Below are 24,743 nucleotides of genomic sequence, written 5' to 3' on the forward strand. Positions count from 1 at the left end.
AGAAAAAATTACCGCCAGTCCAGAATCTGGGGTTTCCCGTGCGCCCATAACCTTCCTCTGAAGTGTGCTGTGTGAACAGGATCCTTTTGAGGACCTTGACTGAGAATGTCCGTCATGTCATCTTGTTTGTAGATGGGTGAATTTCTCTTCCACCCGATGAACTCCACCACCCTATTCATAATATTTCTATATGCTGAGTTAGCATGATCAGCTGGGTCATGTTTGTCGAATTCCAATTCAGGTGACGTGTCTATACCACTAGCTTTTTGGAGACAGTCATAGAGGTCAGACATTTTGGACTGAGGGTCAATTAGTTCCTCTGGAACATTCTTTGTACCATATCTCACCCCAAAAGGGGAAGTCTCTTCCTCCGAGGATTGTTCTTCCTCATAAATAGAGGCCATAGACTTGAAAAAGTATTTTCCTGGTACAGGGTCTAAAGCCTCCCATTTTCTAGGAAGAGGAAGAGGAAGAGGAAGAGGAAGAGGAAGAGGAAGAAGAGGAAGAATCCCCCAAATCTCCCCTTGCCCTCATCTGTAACTGATTTTCCGGATATTAATATGACTTCTTCATGAGCAATAGTGGGGGGAGGGCATTTCGAGTTGACCTGCCCCCTGGTCATTTGTTGACTGGAGGAGTTTTGCAAAATAGCAACAGCTTGGGAAAGGTCAGGTCTCTGAGGTTTGGAAATATTTCAAAAAGGTAGCAGGCGCTCCTCTCCAGAAAGAACATGGCATGATAACCTGTTCTGAGATGAGAGTTTGCAGCACACGCTTTTTGCTCACTGTACCTTCACAGATGGGAAATATCCATTTGCATATCGGTCTTTGTACCGCCCACATGGGCAGTCCATCACCGAAATGCTATGGCAATTCCTCTCTGAACATGAGTACCAACCAGCCCTCCAGATAAGGGACGTATCTGCCCTTTTTACGCATGGAAATGCTGTAAAAACGCCACATGTTTTTTCTTTCTGCGTATTCTTTACGCAGACAGGCCTCATTTGATTTGAAGCCTGTACCTCTTTCGGCTTCTGGGGGCAGCACTCCAGGACGTGTAACTTGAAGTTTTATTCCAAGCCTTTTGCCGACTGTTGCACGACTGCCGGAGTTGAATACATATGGGTAGGTGTAGAAAACCTGAGCCGCCTTGGTACCATCAGCATGCCACAAAACCGCAAGATATGCAGTTTGAGGTAGCCATGTAGCAGATGCATACCAAATGCAGATGTGTGTGTGTGAAACACTATTATTCGCCTGCACGCTAGTTCTGCTTATGGTACAGAGAGGTGGCAGGTATTCCTCACTGTTCAGGCCTCCTCTTCCCCCCCAGAGCTGCACAAGGCTAATGGCATCTGGCACGTTTAGTATAAATTAAAAACAAATCCTGAACATCTGCGTTTCAGCACCCACAAAGACTGTCGTCCAACACAAAATCCTCCCACACTGACAGTGCTAGTCACATGGTTTGTTAGCTTTAAAATCACAAGCCCAAAAAAGACATCAGCGTCCTTTATCTTGAAATCTGCACGGTTTGTTCATTCAAAGTGCCTGCCTGCTTCCACTTTGACTCCAGAGTGTTAAACTGCTTGCATTGCTCATTGTAAAGTTTAATAAAATGGCATGCCTGCTCCTGGGTAAGGTTACTGAATGTTTTCTCCTAGGTTTTATTTGGGACTACTTGCTTTCATCTTAGGTGCATTCAAAGGGGCGGTGGGATGGTAGAGTAATTAATGTGTTCGTTTGGAAATTCGATCTTGCTGATTTTCATGCGCAATTATGTATGATTTCTGAAATAGTCCCCAATGGTGTGATAGCTAAAAAACAGGATGAATAGTCCTCAGATAACAGTGCTGCCTCCATAGCTGTGTGCCTAGGATGAAACTGTGCTCCCACCTCATGTAGAAGCGCCAGTGCACTAGATCCCTGCCTTTTTGACAGCCTATAAAAAGAATTATAATTTGGTGAATTACAAAGCGCTTCAGGTAAATTTACTGCATACAAGCACCTTAATAATTTGTCATGGTACCTATTGATGGTGTTTGATTTACCTACCTTGGATGTAGGGCTGAGTTGGCCTGACTGCGGATTGGGACCCTTAATGGGATAAGCATGTTGCTCTTGAGCCAACCATATCCTTTCAAGCACAGCATGCTTCCCAATCTGTTGTAGGAAGCAAGAGCAGTTATGCACATGGCGCAGGAAGGCATCACTGCAATGGGTGGCACCCCAAAGAATTCTAGCCTGGTGAACATGATTTCCCAGATGCACTGTGACCATGTACCTAGGCTCTCCCTACTTATGGGCAGTCCAATTTTTTCATCCAGCTTTGGGCATATCTCAAACAGCTGTGCATGGGATCTGTTGGTAGAATGGCTCTCCGCAATGCATTCAATGCACACCACTAGCTGAATGTCATCAGCATGAATCTGGATTTCTAAATTGAAACGTTGCGTCAAGGGTGGCTAACATTACTTTACATTCTGGTACTTGCGGTTTTCTTTTCTAGATAAAGAAAACGAAGCAATACAATCATTCTTTTTTGCTAAACAATAATAATAATTGGCATTTATATACTGCTACAAACCCTCAGGCATTTGAGCTTATTAATACCCACGGTGTGTGGTGCTCATTTATCGACCTCGGAAGGATGAAAGGCTGAGTTTGGCCCTCCTGGGATTCAGCAAGTTCTGCACGGATGCCAAAGCGCGCGCTCTACTCACTGTGCTATCTGACTGGCTAAATGTTTATTAATAGATGAGTCTACAGTGTAATTTGTCCACTATACAAGTTTTCCCTATGGAACTGTGTGTTACTTTAGCAATTTTGAGCAAAACAGTAACATACATTTGTACCAACTAGAGATCAGGAGATATGAGGTCAAGTGTCTAAGGTCCAAAACGGGCTGATTTCCTGGCTTCACCTCTTAACTAAGTTTTTCATCCTTTAAAATCATTTTATTTCACTGTACCAGGTCTTCTACTTGGAACATCTTGTGGGGTTTGTACTATAGGAGTTGGGTAGGCACAATACTAGGCATGCAAACCTCCTTTCCTACACACAAGAAAAGCATCCTACAGCCTAAAATGTGGTTAGCACCCAAAGACGCCTTAGGGTATTGGTTGTGCTTGGTTAGTGTTGCTAATCATTCAGGCATGGGTATTCTGCTGGCAATTCCCTGGTTTGACCTCTGGAGTTAAGTCAGATGCTGTTGAATAGCTCTGCCAATTACTTCTCTGGCTGCTTCACCGCACACATGAGCTTCAGTGTCTAAAAGACTGATCTTGAGGGGTTGGAAATCCCGGATTCCTCCAACTGCGGAAAGCTGGATTGATGAGATGATTTCCTTGGCAAATAATGAGAGGATAATATATAGGCGATTGAGGAAAATGCAAGTACATGCTAAGGTGTGGGATTCATTCTTAGATCTGTATTAGCAAGTAGACTATATGTAAACATTTATTGGCTTGAGGTTTGTATACATTGCTGGGTGGGGTTTTTTTTTTTCTTTTTTTTTTTCTTTCCCTTTATTGTATTTATTGTCTTTGCTATGTGATTGTTATATTCTTGTTGTGGTTAAATTGTAAATAAATATTTAAAAAAAAAAACATGAAGATGTGGCAAAAGAACTGCCTAAGGCAAAGAGCAATAGTGTGATCTAAGCATTTGTTTAAGAAATGAATGGACTGTGTGGATGAAGGCCATCACACATCTTGGTACCCTCTATTTTCGTTATCTAGGTTTAATATTTTATCCTTGGCTTGGGGGGAGCGCAAGTTGACCCATGGCGGGAGAGGGCCATGTGCTATTGGAGCTGTGGGGCGATTTTAGATTGGACCTGGAAACCAGGAAACCATGAACTCCAAAAGCAATAGGTCTGCATTAACAAGGAGCTGTCATGCTGCAGAGAAGAATTTACTGCCCATAGGGGAGCGGAGGGGATGTGGTGGGTCCCTGGGAAGAATAGAAGTAGGCCTGGAGAGATGTACCATTCAGGACGACGTGAACATTAAAGCCACAATGATATTCTTTTGGCTTAACACGTAGCTGTAAGGATTTACATGTCATGTGGCGTTATTATGCAATTTGTGTTTTTAGTAAGTAAACTCTACAAGACATCATTACTGTTGGCCTTGAAATCCAAACTATATGTACCAAGTAAACCTTTTGAAGCTATGTGGTCAAATTTGCAGAGTGGATTAAAATCCCTGCTACACAGTTCAGGCAAGGTTTGTCCCGTTTCACACTCCCCCTTGCCTACCTGCCCCATCTGTCTGGCCACCCCACTCCGTCCTTTTTGGATGCAGCCAGAGTACCAGTAGTTCCTTTTTTTCCACTTCCACCACTCTTTAATCCCCCTGATGTGATTAGCAATTACGGGCTAAATTGGCTGTGATGCGTGTCATGCCAGAGATGCAGATTCTTGACCATCTTGGAAGAAACCGGGCAATCAAGACTGCTCACCTATGATGGAAGTAGAAGATGGGGGAAGGTACAAGCGAGTTATTAATACTCGAGGAGTTCATGTGAATTTATATTAAAGAAGCAGCAAGGAGTAAGCCACGAGACATATACACTGTGGGCCTAATTCTCAGAAACCTTTTATAATGGCAACAGCCCATTGGAAAACGCTCAATGAATTAGACCCATTGTCATGTGCATTATATAAATTGTCACTACTATTAATGGTATAGTTCAAACAGTGGAAAAGGGGTCAGTCAGGCTTTTCTGAGTAGTAACTAGTTGGCAATAAATCACTTGTTATAGACATTTCTGTTTTTGCTAAAAAGGCACAGTGGCAAAATTAGTTGCCCAGGATCACACACTTTAGTGTTGAAGCAGGAATTTGGGACCAGTCTGCAACGCATGCACTTTTCTGCATTTCTTCCCAACTGTAATTGCCAGAATCATGTTTTTGGTTTTGTACACAATGTGGGGTTCCTCATTAATTTCCTGCAGCAGACAGCAGGGAAGGTAGCTTAGCAGGTTGTGACTGTTGCTGAGATTATGTGTGCAATTTCCTGTAAGTAAATCATATGCTAACACTTGCTTACTCACACTCCCTCTGCAAGCAATACATTCGTCTATATCTATAGTAGTACTTAACAGAGTTTCTAGGGTCCAGAATTTTAAAAATGAAGCTGTGTATGTAGCATGTACTTACAAGTTATTTTATGGCAGAATATTTTCCACAAGTGTAATAAAATGGTTAAAGGCAAGCCAGACAACTTTGATCTACAACTCTTTTGGTCTACGGGTCCGATTATACGGGTCCGATTTTACGTATGCATTGGGTGTATGTTGGATACGTTTTACGCTCTTGCAGAGGAGAAAACTCATTTTTACTCTCTTGAAATTGCATTTACTCTCTAATTTGAAAAAGCATGCGTAAAATACTCCCACCTCAAAATCTTATCTGGAGCACTGGTACCAACAGCAACCCCATACACGTGTTTCAGCCTTGTTGGGCCTTATCAGTGAGGTGAAGATGTGCTTCTCTGAGCACAGTGGGCAGGGAGTCCACGTCTGGTTGCCCCCAGGTAACTCAGGGTGACAAACCCCAAGTTCCTTGCAAATATTTCAAAAAAGGTAGCAGGCGCTCCTCTCCAGAAAGAACATGGCATGATAACCTGTTCTGAGATGAGAGTTTGCAGCACACGCTTTTTGCTCACTGTACCTTCACAGATGGGAAAAATTTCCATTTGCATATCAGTCTTTGTCCCGCCCACATGGGCAGTCCAGCACCGAAATGCTATGGCAATTCCTCTCTAAACAAGAGTACCAACAGCACTCAGACCAAAAGTTAGTATTTTGGACTACAACTCCCATCACAGCCCTCCCCAGTAGAGTCAATATTGACATATCTTGGGATTCATAGCTCAAAACATCTGGAGTGCCCCAGGTTGTGACCCCTGGATAACCTACTGAATGCCAGGGTCTCACCATTAGGCATGCGGGTTTCCTTTTGGTTCTGAGTTTTGAGAGAGAACCAGTTGCCAGATTTCTAGTGCTCGGCTGCTTAACAGTTTCCAGGTTGACATTCTCTGTGACGACGTCAACTCACTTCCAGGTATACAGTGCCCAGATCACTATGAACGACACTCAGATTTGTAATGTTCTGTTTGCTCGTACAGACAATACCAGATATTCCTACACTCTAGGTGGCTCTCCCTACTTGGCCAGTGCCAGGCCCCCAACCTCTGTTTAGATCGCTCTCCTGGGCCAGGTTCCCACTATTTGGATCACTCGAGTCCTTGTCTACCTCTTGTTTTACTAGGTCTTAGAAACCTCTGGTAGTTCAGTGTTTCCAGGCCGCCACTTCAACTTGCTCAGGCTTCCCACACCTCTGTTCTCACAAGCTTTAATAATAATTATTTGTTATTTGTATGGCACTTTTGTCAAAGCGTTGTGCACAGAACATTTTACATACAATTATTTACAGCTGCTTTGGGCCATTCAGCCCTTGTAAGCCTATGCAGCTCTCCTGGGTCCACCAGCTTCTGTAGGCTATTCAGCTTCCCCATGTTCCACCTAACTCCTCACTGCTGCCACTCCCATTTTTCTCACCCTTTTCTCCCTCTCCAAGGGCAGATGAGTCTTCAAATTCCTTTGGGTTGCTCATTCCTAATTGTGATAGGTTAGTCACTCAGAACATGGACGTCAATTCACTAAAATGCAAGGGGTAGCGGAACAGACATCACAAACCCGATGGCATCACAGGATGTGGTCTCATGTGACCTTTGAAATGACATTTAACTCTGATGTCATCACCTGAAGTGACTCTGGGTGTAAAAACATAAGGAAATGTAACTTTCAAAAAAATACCAAACCGCATTAAAGCAGACGTAAGACTTTTTAGATACCAAGCACATTTTCACTAGAATGCTGCCTTGGCATGCAGTTGAGGGGGTTATGTTATGACAGAGGTAGGCCAAATAGAACCAAGATAGGCCAGGGGTGCTGCCATGCATATGCCACTATCGCCTCATATGGTCCTTTACGGATAGTTTATACTAATTATTGCTGCATGTCTGTTCTAGTAATCATATGCCAAATGAAGTCCCACATTCGTAGGGGCTGCCAAAATGCAGTGTTGCTAATGTAGCCTCTGAAGATACAGTCATCCCATGTCTGTTATACGCCTACAGCCTAGGTATGGTTGAAATATGCAAATTACAGCTTTGTACATCCAGTTGCTTCTTCCATATGGCAAGTGCATCATCAAATGTCCAGTAATGCCACGCAAGGTGAGTTAAAGCGCTATACACCCTGTATTGGATAATGTCAGAGGAACAGCCAACTGACACAAAACTACAAATACTGTAGTAAGTAACAATGAACAATTTCTTTCTTCTTTTTACCACAAAGACTTTCACCATAATGTCAAGTTTATAGAGGCAATCTCTATCAATCAAATTTTAATCCACAAGTTCATAACAAACAAATTGGAAAGAAACTTGTAACAACTCAACGTGTTTCGATCTGTACATGGATCATCAGGATGACCAAGAGACTCACCCCAGAGCATTGTACTCGTGTATGATGCAGACCATTAATGGAGTTGACCATACATTCCTGAGCTATATGGCGATTCACACACACAAATATCAGCAGTGAACACTTAACCCGCTGAGCTACACACAAGCTATTTCTTCTAAAATGTAAATACCACAGTGTGTGGTAATGCATTGGCTCTGGTGATTACACATCTTATTAACATAACACACATTCTATACTGCTTCAAAATGCCAGCCTCGACACGTAATAACACTTATCATGTTTGCTTTAACAGCATGATAAAAGCAAGCATGAGTATTATTATTACGCGGCTAGAATGGCATTTTGGTGTATTAGGTCTAGCCATTTCTTACAGTGGCATGCCATTTTTTACTATCCCCAGTAAGAAATGTCATGCCACGGTAAGAAATGGCTACACTGATTTAATCAAAAGGCATTCTAGCCACATAATAACACTTATAATGCTTGTTTTATCATGCTTTTAAAGCAAGCATGACAAGTGTCATTGCGTGTTGTAAGAATGTAGAAGGAGGAGACTGACACAAGAGTGGCATGGTTTTGGTTATAGACTTATTTCTTTGGTTGAAACCTCACTGGGACTATTTCTATGAGGGGTGTCTGTGCCTCAAACTAAAACTAAAGGAATTGTCAGAACGTCCATCAAATTAAAGTTCCACCATCCTATGTCAAACCCTATTGTAAACCTCACACTATACTAAAGAATAAACTAACCAAAAGTTCTTCCTTCAGGAGAATGGTTCTCTTCCCACGATTCTTTAACAGTGTCCAACAATTGTTCTTTCTCAATAGAAAATACCAGGGGAAATAACTCCTGGCTCATAGGTTTCACTCAGTCTTATCCAACGCACAGGAGATTGACTCTTCTTCTGGGGTGCACTTCTGTAGTTTCTAGCGGGACCAGGGGGAATGAATCCCTTTCCCCTGGCTTCTCTTTACGGTCCCAGACCCTTCTCTGATAGTAAGTGGCCTCCCCACTGAGACAAGGAGGAGTTCCTTGGATTCTCTCCTGGCTTTTGTCAGGGTTCCAGACCCTTCTCCGGTGGTCACTGGTCTCCCCACTGAGAAGAGGAAGGTAGTTTCCTCTTAAACTCGCTTTGCTGAACTTCACAGGGTTCCAGACCCTTATATGCTTTATAACGGGTTCACTGTGCAGAGGAAGTCCACCTTGGATGCACTCTGTACTCTCTAGGCCTGGAGACCCTCACAGTATGCTTTGGCAACCCTCCTTGACTCCCCTTGTGCCTACCAGCCCGCTCGTAGCTCCTATAACCTTCTGGGACTCCTGTATATGGCTGTGTTTCTTCCCTGGACTGGAGTTGGCACTCTGTGTTCTCCGCAGTAGTTTACTTCCTGCAGTTGCTTGTTTGACTCCTTGAAGCATCAGTACGATTTGGGGACGGTGCAGTCCACCTCGCCCTGGAGGTTGTACTACTGCCTCACCTCAGGTTCGTAGGACTGACCAACTTCGAGTCCGGGAGAGCCGCCTTCTGCTCCTGCAAGTGGTTTCTGCTCTCCCGTCTTTGCCGCTTCTCTGCTCCAAGGCCTGGCAGCATCCTTCCCTACTGCTGCTCCAGGGCTGGTTTGACAACGTGCTTAGTCCTTCTTTGGTTTTTAAACTCTGCTAATGTCCATCCCCTCGCAGAAGGCTGTTCCCAGTTCCACAGATGCATCTTCATGCCTCCATGCATCCTCCTCGTGTCAGTACTTGAGAAAAAGATATTCTTAATGTCATTTCCGGGCCTGCTCGTGTCAGTACTACCATAGGTTGCAGTATTGTAATACAACATGTGGGTGTGGGAAGGAGTGCCCTGTGATGGAGGTATGGGCTGGGCTGTATGATGGGGGAAAGAATGGAATCAGGAATGTGTGGCCTAGAATGCACACCCTCATTCCCAAGAGAGGAGTCCTCCCCTGAAAGGTCGTCCCACATATTACCACCCTTAGATGGCACCAACCTGACCTTACAGGGAAGGGATCCCTCCTGGAGAGAAGTGACGTCATTCAAAGATTCGTCACATTGTCTAGACTGGCATTTTGGTGGAGTAAGTCTCGCGATTTCTTACTGTGGCATGACATGTTTTACTGGTCATTTATACTCAATAAAAAATGTCATGCCACAGTAAGAAATGGCTAGACTGATTGCAACAAAATGCCAGTCTAGTCATGTAATAACACTCATAATGCTTGCTTTATCATGATTCTAAAGCAAGCATGCTTTTTTAAAAAAAAAAAAAAAAAAAAAAAAACAACATGGCCTCGGCAAGGCTTTCCCGACAATAGTCATCGGTAAATGGAATGACCTACCCACTTCACTAAAACTTGAACCTAACTATCTCATCTTCAGGAAAAAACTGAAAACCTTACTTTTTAAGTAAATCCTGGAAACACACTGTACCATGTTGAATTAATTCAGGCCTCTTCCGCCTAGTCCCGTCTTCATTCTTTGTTGTCCTGTCTATATGTAAGCGTTCTGATGCCCGTGGGCTTTAACGCTATATAAATAAATAAATAAAATTAAAAAAAATGCACGAGTTATTACCTGGCTAGAATGCATTTTCATGCAGTCTAGCCATTTCTTACTGTGGCATGTTATTTTTTACTGGCCATCTATGATACAGTATCATAGATTCAGTATCACAGATGCCCAGTAAATCACTCTCCCCCCCAAACACCTCCCCAGCCCCAAGTCAGCCTCCCAGACTTGCACAAACCCAACACAAGCTCCCTCGCATTCATTCACTCATTCAAACACAATTCATGCAGTAGTCATGCAGCATTCATCTCAAAAAGCATTCACACAGCATTTTCTCGCTCAAACACACATTCACGCATTCAAGCAGCATTCACACATTTACTTTCTCATTCAAACCCACATTCAAGCAATCACACAGCATTCAAAAACATATTAATGCCAGTGGTCGAAGGGTACGAAAAGAAGTAGTGGAACTATGTTCACTACTGGCCTGCACCACTCCCCACAAACCTCATCGCCATGCCCCCTTCCCATGCCTGCACTTTAAAGGAACGTCCAGTGCAGTGCACGGAAAGTGCCAGTTTTAACTTCTTCCTACCCTTTTTTTTTTTAAAAAACGAAACCATTCCGGAACAGATTATTTTTGAAATAAAAGTATAGGAACAGTAAAACTTAATTAAAAGAAGTATAGGAGCACCGCTCCCGCCCACTGATTAAAGCATTCAAACATTACCTCACATACTCGCTCATTCACACACGAATGCATGCATGCAGACAGAATTATATTTGACTTCCACTTAACTCCGAGACATCGCCGGTCTGGATCCTGCATATGCACTCCTCTCGGCTCGCGCGCACAGGAACAGAAACCGGGAAGCAAAGAGCGCCTGTGGGTTGCGGCAATTGCGCGCAGGAGCCCTCCCTTTACATTCCTTCAGCAAGTGTCACGGAGGCAGTGGTCACAGGGGAGTCACCAGGGGTTGTGAACACAACCTTGCGGAAGGGGTGGAGACTCAGATTCCATTGAAACACCTCCAGGTAGGTCACAGCACTATCCTAAAAACCCTGGTAGGATGGCATACCTTGTCTGCAGAGTACTCCTAAACTTTTATAGAACAAAGCAGGGCCGTCACGAGGGGGGTCCAGGGGGGGCAAACTGCCCCGGGCCTCGCGCTTGCTGGGGGCCTCGCGGCCCCCTCTCCTAAGTGGAAGGCAGCACAGTCTCCCGTGTCCTTTATTCACACGGGGGACTGTGCTGCCCCTGCAATGATTTTGCTGTTTCTTGTGAAGCCGTTTGGCTCCGCAACAAACAGCAAAATAATGGGAGACAGCAGGGCTCAGAAGTGAGCTCTGCTGCCTCCCGTCATTCAGCTGAAAACGTGGACAAGCTGACTGACAAGAGAGGACTCCTCTCCTGTCAGTCAGTGTGTTCACGTTGCTCAGCGTGACCACACTGACTGACAGGAGAGGAGTTCTCTCTTGTCAGTCAGTGTGTTCATGTTGTCAGTGTGACCACGCTGAGTGATGGGAGAGGAGTTCTCTCTCGTCAGTCAGTGTGTTCAGGTTGCTCAGCGTGACCACACTGACTGACAGGAGAGGAATTCTCTCTGGTCAGTCAGTGTGTTCATGTTGTCAGTGTGACCACGCTGACTGATGGGAGAGGAGTTCTCTCTTGTCAGTCAGTGTGTTCATGTTGTCAGTGTGACCACACTGACTGATGGGAGAGGAGTTCTCTCTCGTCAGTCAGTGTTCACGTTGCTCAGCATGACCATGCTGACTGACAGGAGAGGAGTTCTCTCTTGTCAGTCAGTGTGTTATGTTGTCAGTGTGACCACACTGACTGATGGGAGAGGAGTTCTCTCTTGTCAGTCAGTGTGTTCACGTTGCTCAGCGTGACCACGCTGACTGATGGGAGAGGAGTTCTCTCTTGTCAGTCAGTGTGTTCATGTCAGCGTGATCATGCTGACTGACAGGAGAGGAGTTCTCTCTTGTCAGTCAGTGTGTTCAAGTTGCTCAGCATGACCACGCTGACTGACAGGAGAGGAGTTTTCTCTTGTCAGTCAGTGTGTTCATGTTGTCAGTGTGACCACGCTGACTGATTGTTCACGTTGCTCAGCGTGACCACGCTGCCTGATGGGAGAGGAGTTCTCTATTGTCAGTCAGTGTGTTCACATTGCTCAGCGTGACCCCGCTGACTGATGGGAGAGGAGTTCTCTCTTGTCAGTCAGTGTGTTCACGTTGCTCAGCGTGACCACGCTGCCTGATGGGAGAGGAGTTCTCTCTTGTCAGTCAGTGTGTTCACGTTGCTCAGCGTGACCACGCTGCCTGATGGGAGAGGAGTTCTCTATTGTCAGTCAGTGTGTTCACATTGCTCAGCGTGACCCCGCTGACTGATGGGAGAGGAGTTCTCTCTTGTCAGGCAGCGTGTCTACGTGTCGGCTGCGTGGATGCTTTTTAAGGGTGCATGGAGGAAAGGTAAGTGTTTTTTATTTTAAATTAAAAGTGTGTATGTGTATTTAAATTAAATTAGTATGTATATGTGTATGTATGTATGAATGCATGCGTGCATGTTGATGTTTGTGTCAATGCTGTGTTTGGTTTTATGTATACATGCATGTATGGAGTTGTGTAACTGGTGGTTGAATGCATGGGTGAAAGTGTTTTTTGTGAGTGTGTGTTCAGCACCACCCCTAAATGTAGCCACCCTGGGGGCCACTTCATTAAGGGGTGGGCTCATGGCATCAGAGGTGCACCTAGGCTAAAATGTCAGGGGGAAAGGGGACTAATACTTCAAATTTTGGGAGAGGTGCTAACGTCAGTAGCTGTGAGGAAGGGGCAAACTTCCTTGTGTGGGTGCACCTAAAATCTTTCCACTTTTCGAATGAGACTATTCTGGTGAAGCTTCAATGTTACAAGCAGCTACCTCTTGCCTTCATTTCTGAAACATCACACTTAAGGACTGCTGTGAGAATGAGATGTCTCATGTCACCACTTCCCTTCTAATCACTCCCCTAGCATGCAAGTGCTAACCCCACATCACGATTTCAATTACCTAAAAGTGTATGGATATGAATGCAGGTGCTAACAGTGAAATGACTTCTCATGGCCATGCTTATCCCTATGGCATTCTCACCCAGTCCCTGTCCTCCCCACCCAAAACAACTCCTCACTGGAACTCTTTGGGCTAGCTTTAAACATGGCTAGCCATCAAACTTTGCCCTCAATGTGCCTGCAAGTGTTTCCTCAAAGGAGTCTTCTAAGAGTTCATTACTTCATTGGAGTTGTAAACACGTAACTGGTGTAATAAAAATGTCTTAATCAGGTCTGCCTTTGGCCACTCAATTTAAAAACACCCTGCATGTCTTTCGCTGAAATTCTTTTAAAAATAAGCATTGGCAAAGCCAACAGTTTTGGCTTATGTATAAGTATTAGGCATTTACGAGGCACTGCTATTAACTGCTCAGGTACTCAAACCATTTTGCACTGGCACTATCAATGGCCAGCTAATACCAATACAGAAGTGCCTTTGCCATGCCTACACAAATGCCCAAACTGTTAGCATTGCCAGTGCTCTTTTTGCTTTACCCTTGATGCACAGGACTATGCATCAAGGTTAAAGCAAACATACTACTTGGCTAAATTGGCCCACTTTGAATGTAGGCCAATCTAGCCAGTAATAACACTTATGGTACACAGTCAGCCTGGATATACTTTCTGTGGCATGGCATTTTTACTGGTTGGGAATCCGTACATGGTAATAATGGCAAATATTGATGCAGCCTGCTTCAACATAATTAGAACAACCAGCATGAATATATGTTTATACTAGCATATCCCGTGTGGAAAGGCGGCATGAAATGTATTGGAAAATGTTCCTATGCACAATTTGTGATTTGCAACTATTGGGAATTTCCATGTGCTTCCATACAAAACCAATTGCAAACTGTGTGGATCTCTACCCAATTTTGCAAAGAAAGTGCTATAAAATGCATACTTTTAACCCAATGTTTCAAACATTTTCTTGGGAGTGAGAAACCCCCCCCCCCCCCAATCCACCCTTTGGTTTGGGCTCCCTCACTGTGCTCTGTTGATCCTGACTAATTGGAACAAACATTTAAGCCTCTTAAGTTCAGAAATGTACCAGCCTCCACTTACATCATTTGTCACTGTGTATGATGTGTGTTTTAATGCGCAAACAGGGGCAGGGTGCTCCTTAATTATTTTATATGGCATTTATAACGTGCCTGTACGCAAGTGTTTCTAGGCGCGACAAGGCAAGGAGGGAGAAACAAAAGAGTAGGACAAAACACAGATCTTACTAGGCCTTGTGTCATTCAGATCGTACAAGAGCAGGGAATGGGGAGGGGAGAAGTGCCGAGGGTGGGGTAGGATGCAGAAGTGCAGGAACAAAGTAGAAACAAGAGTGCAGCCAACTGGTGGCAAGTGTGAGTACTCATAAGTGTAGCCAACGGGTGGACAATACGAGCAAGAGCGGGGACTGTAGGGTTACAGATACAGACCACAAGTGCAGGGGAGCCAAGAGGCAGTGCGGGATTGCAATAGGACGTACAGGCAGGGACCTGGGCCCGAATTCAGAGCTTGACCAGGTGACCAGTGCATGGATCAGGCAGGTGATCAGCAAGGGAGAGGAAGAAAGAAGGCAGAAGCAAATAAACAGGTCTTGAGGTGCTTCCGGAACCGGAGATGGTGCTCCTCGTTTTTAGCGAGGCAGGGAGGCTGTTTCCAGAGGGAGGCCCCAGCCGAAGAAAGAGATCTGCCCTCAACTCTTTGCTTGGAAAAGTGATTGACCCTCAGAGAATTGGAGGTGGCGCAGTGGAGAGCTCATGCCATTTTATATATATTTATTCATATGATAAAAAAGTTAGTCTGGCATGAACCTTTCTTCAGTAGAGAAAGTAGTAATAAACCATATTTGGGATCCTGCACACAAACTCAAGGGTAGATTTCTCAAGTCTCCTGTGTGCGGATATGCCGCCGCTGGCCGAGTGCAAAAAACTGTAAGGGGGCCTCACCAAATGTTTTGCCCCGGGCCTCACCACATCTTCTGACAGCCCTGGAACAAAGTATGCCACTGGCTAATAATGCAGATGAATTTCCAATGGTATATTACAGACTTCTGAAGTAGCTACCTTGCGTTCTAATGCATTTCACACTTTAGTTTAGTTTCTTTATTTATACCACGTGCCGAACCCTGCGGTAACTGGGCACCGGAGACTTAGAGCAGATTACAACAGATTATAGACATGCAAGATAATAACACTTTGCTTGCTCTATTCACAACATCCCTTAAGGTTAAGGATGGGATCATCAATCTCGGTTTTGCCATGGTAACAATGATTGAATCTGGCACCAGATGTATCTTCTTTACAATTCTAGTGATTATGTTGTGTAGGTTTATACTATTTTTTTCTTATTCTGGATTTCACCAGCCATAGTATCACCGGTACTTTTATAGTATCCCTCCATTGTTTTAAAATTTGAGCCATGACTGGCAGTGAGTGGCTGTGTGTCGGAAGAAGGGATCCTCAACTATTTCACTAGGAAATCTGTGTTGTCATCCTTCTGTAACTTTATACTGTACCTGTTTGCAGCTCTTCTGAGAATTGACACTACACAGTTCGTTAACATGGAGAAGTATATGGAAATAAAATTCAAGGAAATTCGAGGAGATCCTCCCTTTTCGCCTCAGTTCTGGTGAAGTGTGCTCATCATTCTCTTGGGCAGCCTCCAATGCAAGGATGAAATCCCAGGGAGATAACATAATTTCTTTACTTAGCCAACTGATGCATTCCTTGCGGGACTTCCAATGACCACCACACGAGCGAAGGGAGATGGCTTGGAAAATGGCAGCCCCAAACAAGAAGAATCTTGAAATGTATGTTTTACACCTGCCTAAGCTTTGATATTCTAATACATGAGGGTCGGGAGAAGATATCTCATGTTCAGCTGATGTACCAATATGGAATGCTAAACGCACTACAGATGCAGTTATTACACTGTTGGAACCTTTAGACAGAAATAATATTATCTTCATAAAAATCTACCCACTAAATGCTGTGCTTTATACTATTTTAGCCATTGCTTTGCACTCCACTTTCAGAGAAATATGCAAGGTAATAGGTTCATTTTTATATAGAAATCGTCATCATTTGTATGAGCGGTTGGCAGTAGTTTGCAGAGTTACGGCCATTGCCCCTTTGCGGCGGCCTGTATTTTGTGCTGCTATTGTGAGGATCTTTACAGGGTTGAGTATGGGTTTTACTGCTTATGATGAGGTTACAGAGGGTGGTAGGTGTTAAATGGTTCAAAATGGTGTGGTGGTGCATACTTTGTTGATGCAGATAAGGATCTCACTGTGTGCACTGTCATTCATTCTGAAGAAATTAATGTTAGGTGAGAAGAGACAGGGACAGGTGGGGAATAGCTCCACTTGTCTCAGAATGTACAGGGACTCAATTGGGCCAAAGCCAGGACAATTGCTGCTTATTTAAATAGGTTGTGGGATAAAACTGCTGGTTTACAAGTTACACAACTGAATGGTGCTTAGAAAGCTTGCTCTGCTTTAAGGAGTGAACGTTGACCCAGATGGGAGGTACGTAATAGTTGAAAATGCTCCCAACAAAAATAACTGATTTCTTTTAAATAATTGTCGACTAGTGTCATGTTTTATTGTTGTCCAATGTACTTTGGGCAGATGACTAGCACTATTCACTATACAGTTCTAAAGACGCCAAATGCAACTAACAGGCAACTACCCAATTCCGCCAAGGCTCTCTATGATTTGACATGATTTAATCGACATGTGGGGAAGTTGCATTGCTGGGGTGAGCAAAGGAGAGATATGGGATTTGAGGAAGGGCACAGCCTGTGGGTGAGTGGCACTTCATCTGTCAAGTTGCAGCCAATGGTCTTGCAACTGCAAATGGCCATTCCTATCCACTAAAAGCCCCATCCCAAAAATATTCCTCTGCCCCCAAGATCGATTTGAGCAAGCTCTGTGCTTTTAAGGAGATATTTCTAAGAAGTCTTCTGAAAGGTAATGGGCTTAACTGTTGAAAATCAGCTTCTGGAGTAATACAAATGTCTTAACTAAGTGTGCTTCAGTCACTCGATTTGTACGCAATGCATCCTTGCAATCAATGCATTTTTGTTAAAAACCAGTATTGGCAAAGATGTGTTTGGCTCTTACGTGTTAGAAAGACATTTGCCACGCACTGCTCTAATATGGCCAGGTATGAACATCATTTGCCAGTTGTTGCCATTTTATGGCCAGGCTGTACTATTATGGCAATGACTGGAAAATGGCTTGGATGGCTACACACAATCCCAACCTACAGGCTTTGCCAATGTTTGTTCTGTTTGGAACAGTGTTCTGGTTCAGTGGACATTTGTTCGGACAGGTTTCTGTTTTCATTCAGTGGTCTATATTTCTAAATTGTTTTTATTGCCGACTTTGTATGTCAAAATAATTGTTCACACACAGTCAACACCAGGATCTTTTCATTTTCTTTTCTTTCTGTAAAGATCAAGTACTGAAGTGGTCAGTTTAAGATCCTCAGGTCAGAGCCTCGAGCGCATGCTAGGTCTTCTGACGCTGTTAACACACCCATTTTATTTTTCAGTATATAAATGACCACGGCCTCAGGATGCACTCCTTAAAAAGGCGCAAATGCAACCATTTGAAAAAAAGGTGTCTTGTGATGCTTGCATTTTGTTACAAAACAGCATTTTTAGAGTTAAATGCCTGAACAGACTATTTCATCATCCGTTTTGCAATGCTTTAGGTAGAAGAACAAAAGGCGTAGTCACTAACGCAGCTCTGTCTCAACAGGAGCACACTCCTTTAAAAAGCCTTCGATCCGAGCCAAATGCCACCCAAGTCTCGACGAGTTAACTCTTCGGCTGCGTCTGAGGGGAATTTGCCTGAGAGTACATTCCACGATGTTACTGTCAGGACCTGTGCGGTCCTCCAGCAATCGCTGAGCAAAAATACAGCAACCTCCAATGTAATTCAGGAAGAAAGACCCATTGAATATCTAAAGGCATAAAAGGGCCCATTGTTCTCAGCCAGGATATTCGGAATGCTGTGCTTACGGATCCCCGTTTTCTTGTTGCTATTATTACTACCAAGTCAAAATCATGTGTTGGTATAATTAAATACCCAGAAAGCGAATGGCACCAAAGCTGCGCACATCGGCATAACCATAGGGGTGTGGTATTGCTTTACTGCTACTTTAAAACTCTTAATAAAAACATAATGTTCTGGTTGCGGACTTGTCCATGCAATCATCTGTGCACAGCCACTTCCACAAAGCATTTTTGCCTCAGCAGATAAGCGAAAGGTAATCTGACCAAAGTTCCCAAAATGCAATAAATAAACAGTAAGATACACAACAACCCTGCAACTTCTACAGAAGGGGCCATTTAGAATTATTCTAAAATCAACCTGAAGCAGTGTCCAAAAACATAATGTGCCCATCCACGTAACAAGAGGAAAAGAGGTTACCCATATTAATGGGTTAGAAAGAAAGACACCCAAAAAGTGGGATCATACCCAAGTGGACAAGAGGAAACCAGGGGTGGCTGTACACTAGAGGGGAAATAATCACTCGATTGTTTTTTAGGAGGAAACGTTTATCCAAAAGATATTTGGGAAAAGAAGTTGAATAAATTCAAATACACATAGGGAAAACGAATTTCTTTTACTGAAAGCAAATTCCTCACAGAGAAGAGAAATACATAAGACCAAAAGAAGACTTCCGTGTTTATTTAGTTATTTTTACCACCCATTGGGCTGGTGTGTGTTTTCTTAAATGTTCGCATGCAGTGTTGTGATGGTGTTGCTTAACTGGTGTCGGGTACAGAAGAGTCTTCCACTGAAGTGCTTTTTAGTAGCTTCACACACATATGTACCTTTTGTTTATGCCTATGACATCATATTGAGTTTTGAATGCTTTGGGTTGTTTTGCTGGCTTTGACCCAAGTTCTTCTTTTAGTCAATCGATAAATCTACAAGTGTTGGTCTGCGCTGTGAGCAATTTGCGTTCAGTAAAAAAAAAAAATCATTTTCCCTGTGTTTATTTGAAGTTGTTCAACTTCTTTGCCCAAATATCTTACGGATACACTTTTCCTCCAAAAATCAATCAAGTGATTATTCCCCCTAAAGTGTACACAGTACATCCCTGGTTTCCTCTTGTACGCCTTAATGTGCCACATCAGCATCACACAAATTCCTGTCCCGCCAGCCAAAAATGAATACCTGGATCGACCGCAAACAGAATGGAGGGTGGTGAACACCATCAAGTCAGGAATGCTTGCTGCAAGTGTTGACTAAACTAAGAGCTTTGAACCGTGTCTAGTTAAAATGTCCGTTTCCTGGTATTGGCATCATATGTCCAAACCACCCAGCACCACATTTGCAAGGGGTTGCCATCACATGCCCAAGTACTCACAGCATAGTCTCATCATATGCAAGTATAGTCTCATAAAATGCCTGAGTAGTTCCAATACATGCACATATTAGCTCTATAGGCCCACTAGCTCAAACCATTTGTCATATATTCCTATCATATGCCCAGGTGCACCATTTGCTAGATATCCACATCAAATGGCAAGGTACTCGCGCACGTCTGTAAGGTCCTGGTAATAAAATCCCCAGTTACATAGACTGCATTCTAGGAAGGGGAGCTGGATGCCGCCTTACTCTCCCTTTCCTGTCTGGAGAGATACACAGCAGTCTTGTTAACTTCCTCTTTTGACCAGTTTCCCAGAAACCCTGGAAAACGTAGAGGGGCTAGGAGGCCACATAGGGGTGCACAGAGCAGGGACTCTGCACTCCTTATTCTCTCAAATTCAGCTGCAAAAGCATGGGACTGGAACTGCCCCAGTCTCACCAACATTTCAGAGGTAGCAACAAGATGGGAAATCTGTTTTCCCTACAGTCTAGAAAGTCTCTGCTTGTGTAGAGCTGTGTTTTATTGACAAAGTGGTGAATCCACGATCAAGTGCCCTTGGTTCCAATACTGCCTTCCCTACTTGACCACATGTTTAAACCCTTGGCTAATCTCACCTCCATTTGCCCCAGTTCCCTTATCTGTCAAAACTGGTAACCTGTGGAAATTGACTAAATGTCATCAGATAAGTATTAAGCATAAATAGCAATTAATAGAGAAAGAGCTGCACCGTGATAGAGAAAGACCTGCTTCACATACTACAGTAACCAAGACAATCAAAGTGTTTATTTGAAAAAGGTTTACAGAGCATATACATGCATATACGCTTTGGCACTAAAGAGGTTGTGTATTTGTAACAAATCATGACAATTCTTTACAGTTTCATAGTATCTAACCCATATGCGCACTTCATCACAAAACAATAAAACACCCCACTGTTTAACACAGGCAGTGCTGTCATGAAGGAGGTCCGCAGAGCAGTGTTTCTAATTATTTGATTATTCATCACAAGTTTAAATCTCACAGTTATAAATTGGACATCAAATTTTAAAAGTGACCAATAGTGCCATAAGGTGCTTTAAAAGTATCAGGTAAAAGAGGTGCGTGTGCACCAGATGACCTAGGCAAATACCCGCTCATTACGAAATTTGCGTTCATTGGCAAAATCTTGGAAAACGTAGTTGCGACAAAACTACTCAACAGAATGTGAAAAGTACACCTTCGCCATGACTATCAGTTGAGGTTCTGCCACAAATGTATCATCCAGGAGGTAGATGATGCCATACAAATCATGGATAAGGGCAACTCATGCCTCCTTGACCTCTCAGCTGCATTCATCACCATTGACCACTGCACCCTCCTCTCCTGCCTCACCAACAGAACGTGATTCTCTACCACTGCACTGAATTGGGATACGTCCTACCTCTCGGGCAGACGCAAGGCTGTCCAGATGAACACGTTGCATTCCAACCGACTCCCACTCTCCTGCTGAGTCCACCTAGGCTCCATCCTCTGACCAATCCTGTTTAACCTTTACATGAAGCCTCTGGGCACACTCCTCAAAGATCCCGATAAAGCCACACACCAATACGTGGCCGATGCTCAGTTGTACATGAGAGTAAAAAGCCCACAGGACATCAGCCGCCTCTGCCATTACCTAGTCATCCAGTCCTGGGTATCGACTGCCTACCTCAAATTTAAGCCATGCAAGACCGAATTTGTCTTCATCGCTCCACCCCTCCCCCCAGGTAAAAAACAAATTGTTCAGGGGTGGCTCAATAATATGCCCATAGGAGGATTTGATCTGCAACTCATGGATTGGGCTAAATTCTGAGGCTTCACCATTGACAGCAGCCTGTCCTTTCAGAAACCAAACCAAGAAAGCCCAAATGGTCTGGGTCCAAGTCTCCACCCTTTACAAAATCAAACCATCAACCCACTGCTGGACTTCCAGACCATAGTGCAGGCCCTTGTGGTTTTGCACACCGATGGGGAAATGCCCTTCTGACAGGGCTCGCAGCCGCTCACTTGGCTCCCCTAAAAGCAGTCCTCATGCTGTAGCACTTCTTAGTTATGGTGCACGGAAATGCGACCAAATCACCCCCCATCCTACACAAACTACACTGGCTACCTAAACAGGCCAGGATACTGTTCAAGACTGCATGCATCATCTAAAAAGAAGTCACGAGTAGAACACCAGTTTAACTGGCGGCTAAGCTCTACATATTTGGAGTGCACGCTCTTCGTGCAGCAAATCAACCAATCGTCTTGAATCACAACTCATCCGCAAAGAGTGTACTTGTAAACAATCCTCCTCTTGTCACACACCCACACTTAAGAACTCTATCCTGGTATTGGCTCGGAATGCCCCCACAAGTCTCCAATTTCACTAATCTCTCAACACTTGGCTTTTTCTACAACTCAGACTTGCGGAGACTTGGTTCATTTCCATGCTAAGTACTGCCAAGAGGAATATGATTTCTACTCCACTTCTCTTGTCTTGCGGGTGCGGGTCCCCGATCCGTATTTCTCTACTGCTTTGATTTGGCAGACCTGGTTCACTCTCCTGCCAGGCACTGCCACAAAGAAGACTTGTGTGGATCTTCTTTTGTGGGTGTGGATCCCAAAACCGTATTTATCATCTTCTTTGTATTTGGGTACTTGGTGCACTTTACTCCAAAGTAATGCCACGAGGAAGATGACCCGTGTTATTCTTTTGCTCCTGGGACCTTGCCCCTTCCCTGGTGGTCATCCAGAGGGGAATGCTCCCAATATTCACAATTCTCTCTTCAGGGTCCCAGACCCTGTATGTCCCCTCTCCAGATTTGCGTGGGTATCTTTCACAATTTCTCGTTGGGTCCCAGACCCTCCTTGTCCTCATGACCCTTGTAGTGTATGAATTAGGCCAGCAGTGCTAGTATGGCTCTGGGACCCCATGGTCCACCTACTTACGGAGCTTTTGCCTCTGCCTGGCTTCACAGTCAAAGGACCGACCAGCGTCCAATCCTGGAGAGACGCCTTCTGCAACTCACCGGCTTCTTCTGCTGTCTGCCGTCTCTCTGCTCACAGCTTTCACGCCTGCTGTTGCTCAGGGGCTGGCTTGACAGTCAGTTTGACAACATAGTAAGTCCTTCCTTTGTTTTTATCATAAGCAGATATAGAAGACTAGACTGTTATTCAAGTTCTCAGCATTGCTCTTCCTTGTTCTGCACCTCATCCTTGTCCCAGTACGATAAGTAGGTCTCCCTGAGGTAGTCCCTGCTCTTCCTCGTCTCAGTAGTCATTATTTTTTCAGGCTTACAGACATGCATGGATGTATGGGAAATGGAGTTGGATTTTAGGGGATTGCCAGGTGTATAGGTTGTATGCAGGGTTGTAATACCGCATTCTCCAGAGATGTTCTCCTTTGTACCGAGAGGGGAGGTCCCTCCCCATGAGATCCTGCCTCTGAGCACCACCCAGAGGGGATTATCAGCCAGCAGCTTCACTACCCTGGCCTCATTGGAAGGGAGTCCTCCTCGGGGAGAAGTGAAGACATCTCGGAATTTGTCACACAGTGCTCCAATATCAATTTTCAAATATAAGTACAATGTTTACAAAACGTAGTGACACATGCAATTCTTGTTGAAGTAACTTCAAGTCAGTCAATGTGGTCTCTACTTAATGCTGCTTACCAGCTTGTTTTAGAAAGTGCTTGGATAGCCCCCTCTGCCGTAGCCACTGAAAAAAGAACTTGATTCAGTTATGCAATCCTCCTTAGTATGACTGTTTCTATGGCTACACAGAGATTTACCATATAGTAGGTTGTCTTGTAAATATTGAGTTTGATGACTGCTATACATTAGTAGAATGTTGCAATCAGTAGGTTTTCCGTGTTAAGTAGAGCATACTTCACTTTGTACATGGTTAATGGAAATATCAAGAAATGGTAATGAGATTTTGCTAAATTGATAATGAATTGCAGATTTACATTGTTTATTAAGCCACTCATGAAATAACAGTAACAACTTCTCCAGACCAAAGTAAAAGGATGCCCTCTATGCATCTTTTTCAGACCTTAAAATGAACTTTTTTAAAGGATAAGTTAAACATATTTCTTCAAATTTGGGCATACATAAACCGGCCAGGTTGAGCACAAAGACCACCCCCATCACAGTACCACAAATTTGTAACTACAATTGGTTGTTATATGTAAAGTAGTTTTTGTAGAATGACATTTTCAGACATTGTATGATGAATTCTGTTGGCACTGCGGTGTAGTCCTGTTGGATCATTCAGAGCATCAGCAGCTACAACTTTTGCTTCTCCTTGTGGAATGTTAGTATGCAATGCTTCGATATTAATAGTAACAAGTATGTCCTTACCGGGGCAATATCTATCTTGATTAAGTGGATGACATTGCAAGATCTGATGTTTTGCACTATTGCCTTTAGAAAGTAATCAAAGTATTTACAGAGAGGTTCCAACAATGACGCACACCCAAAAACAATAGGCTTACATGGTGGATCTGTGAGACCTATGTAAGTTTGGGAAGAATATAAATGCAAGTTTGCAGTAATCAGCAGAATTTAAGTATTTGCATTCTTTAGGGATGACGACTCCAGCTTTCTAAGTAGCTCCAGTAATGTATAAAATCAGCGGTTTCTATCTCATATGATGGATCATAGATGAGTGTTTATAGTGAGATTCATCACCTAATATTTTGAATGCTATTGAATCATACTCTTCTTTTGAAAGAATGGCATTGCCGCCTCATTTATCAGCTGGTTTCATGACATTATCGTTGTTGTTCTTAAGAGTGTCGAGCTCAGTTCATTTGTGCCTAGTTAGAGTCTGTCTAAGTATGAGAGGGTGAGCAAAAATATGTGCTACTCCTTTCAGAATAATAGTTTCACAATTAAGAATGGTATGCCGTGTAACAGCATTTGATGGTACACATGTTGATAGGTTATGTAAGCTTGTAACTTCAATATCAGGATTGTCTTCTTTAGCTCAGAAAAAAATAATTCAGTCTAACTTTCCAGAAATAAAATAGTAGTTATATCTCCATGTTCGTTTCTGTGGGTGCAAATTTGGGGACAAAGGATAGCGCTTTATTCAGGACTGCAGTTGTGTCTATGCCAGCAACATTAAAGACAAGCAGTGGGTCTACTGACAATCGGTTTGGTGCCTTGTCTGACGCTGTCCTCTGTGCGACTTGATTTGGGGGATATTGATGTTGTATCCCTTCTCTGGTCCTGCCACTACTTCTCCCTAAAA

General features: G+C 43.7%; 1 protein-coding gene across 11 annotated transcripts in view; it reads right to left on the reverse strand.

The window, feature by feature from the left end:
- Positions 1–24,743, reverse strand: part of SSBP2 (single stranded DNA binding protein 2) — a 1,952,970-nt gene that overhangs the window by 719,728 nt on the left and 1,208,499 nt on the right. Inside the window, exon 1 of one of the 11 annotated variants that reach the window (XM_069627569.1) lies at positions 10,814–10,835. The exons of 9 other annotated variants lie outside the window; for them this stretch is intronic. The gene's annotated coding sequence lies outside the window, so the exon portion shown is untranslated. Of the gene's footprint in view, positions 1–9,902; positions 10,041–10,813; positions 10,836–24,743 lie in introns of those variants that run through there. One more of the 11 variants, XM_069627570.1, reaches the window with a different exon arrangement.

The sequence above is a fragment of the Ambystoma mexicanum genome, chromosome 6p, assembly GCF_040938575.1.
Source record: "Ambystoma mexicanum isolate Mex_15411 chromosome 6p, UKY_AmexF1_1, whole genome shotgun sequence".
Lineage (NCBI taxonomy): Eukaryota > Metazoa > Chordata > Amphibia > Caudata > Ambystomatidae > Ambystoma > Ambystoma mexicanum.